We start from the raw sequence: 1714 nt of genomic DNA, 5'->3' as shown, positions 1-1714 counted from the left end.
GGTGTCCCCCCGCCTCATGTTCCCCTTTACCTGAGCGCCGCCCCGCAAACCACAATTCAGGAGGGTCCACAGCAGAAGCAGGAGATCCCAAAGGGGGCGGGGCCTGCGGGGCAGAGGGTTTCTCTGCAGTGGGGGCGTCAGGAGCCCAGCTCTGCCCTGACCTAAGACTTCTTTCTCATCTCTGAAAAATGGGGTGATAATACAGCTCCCCCCTGCCCCCCGTACAGGAAAGCTGTGAGGGGTCTGTCGGATCAGGTAAGAAAAATGAGTCACAGAGCCTGGTGTGGTAACAGAGTTCAAAGAATTATTATTATTGGTCGTTTATCGTCCTGTTATGCACACAGTAGGTGCCTGATCCGTGTCAGATGACAGAACGGATCATTCCAAGATAGCGCAAGGTGTCTCCAAGGTTGGGGCCCCTCACCGCTCTCCCCACCGTCACGGCTTCTACCTTCCTGTGTGGCCAGGGGCCAGCCACTCTGCTCCCCCTGGGCTCAGTTTCCCCATCTGTGCAGTGGGGACTAGCTGGGGTCAGTCCAGGGCTCTGAGACCTTGCAGAGGGTGTGGCCAGCGGGGGCTGGGTCAGCTCCCAGGCCCTCAGCAGCAGGGAGCCCCCCGACTGGGGAGGGGCAGCGAGGGGCAACCTGGCCCTGGTCCAGACGGCACCTCATGACCTCATGAGCAGAGGGTGTGGGACAGAGCAGCAGCGTGGTCTGTGGAGGGAAAGAGGCCACCGATGAAGACGACTCAGGAGCGAGGGAGGTGGCCTGGGGGCCGGGGCGGGTGACATGGCCTCGGGTTCCCCATCTGTCAGAGGAAAGATCGAGCCGCTTGCCACTCACGCCCTCCGCGTGACCGGGACATGGGCAGAGGAAGGGGGAGGGGAGCGGCTACCTTGTGAGTCCTTTCTCGGGCCAGAGCCAGGGAGCCCAGCGGTCAGAGGTGCCCAAAGGACACCCAGGACAAGCTGGAGTCCTCTGGCCCCCCAGCTCCTGGGCACCGGACTGGGGAGTGGGTGGGGCTGGTTCCTGCTGGACCCACGGCCCCTCTTGAGCCCCAGTTTCCCTGCATCTCAGGCCCTCCGGGCTCTGACATTTGGACTTGGGACACCCAGGGGTCTGGTGACGAGGTGGCTCCAGGTGCCGGAAGCCGGGGAGACCCAGGGGGGTGCCTGTCTCTGACCCGGGGGGTGCCTGTCTCTGACCCGGGCTGTGCAGCCGATTGCATCTCAGCTGCTCTCTGAACCCAGCTTCCCGGCTGGCCCAGGAGGAAGTCTGGAGGGGAGAGCAGGAGAGCAGAAATAGGGGAGGGACACCCCCTCCTGACTCAGCACTGGCTCCGAAGTGGGGGGAGTGACGGAAAACGAGGGGCCGGAAGGACCACCCTTTCACTTCCCAGAGCCCCCTGAAGGAGCAAGATACTTAGACCCTGTTTAGCTGCCTTCCCGCCCGCGTGTGTTCTCAGGGCAAGCCACAGCTCTAGGCCTCAGTTTCCCCAGGAGGAAGTGGGGATGCGCTTGCTCCCATCCTGGCGATTGCTGCCTCGCCGCCACCCCGGCCCTACGGGGCCCGGGAAGGGGGAGGCGACGCCCCCGCAGGCAGTGGGGGGATAGGAAGAGGGACTTACCGGCCACGTCGAGCCGAGGCGGCGCGTCCGGGCTCCCCCGCGGTCGCGGGGCGAGCGGAAGCGGCGGGGAGGGGCGGTGGAAGCCGGG

At 64.6% G+C, this 1714-nt stretch overlaps 1 protein-coding gene across 1 annotated transcript in view; it reads right to left on the bottom strand.

The window, feature by feature from the left end:
* The window catches only part of ADAMTSL5 (ADAMTS like 5), a gene marked incomplete at its 3' end in the record, with an annotated part of 29949 nt that overhangs the window by 4372 nt on the left and 23863 nt on the right, over positions 1-1714 (bottom strand). The window lies entirely within an intron of this gene.

This window comes from Pteropus vampyrus, unplaced genomic scaffold (genome assembly GCF_000151845.1).
Source record: "Pteropus vampyrus isolate Shadow unplaced genomic scaffold, Pvam_2.0 Scaffold267, whole genome shotgun sequence".
In the NCBI taxonomy this organism is placed as follows: Eukaryota; Metazoa; Chordata; class Mammalia; order Chiroptera; family Pteropodidae; genus Pteropus; species Pteropus vampyrus.
The sequence above is the reverse complement of the archived record's forward strand: the minus strand, read 5'-3'. Positions and strand labels throughout refer to the sequence as shown.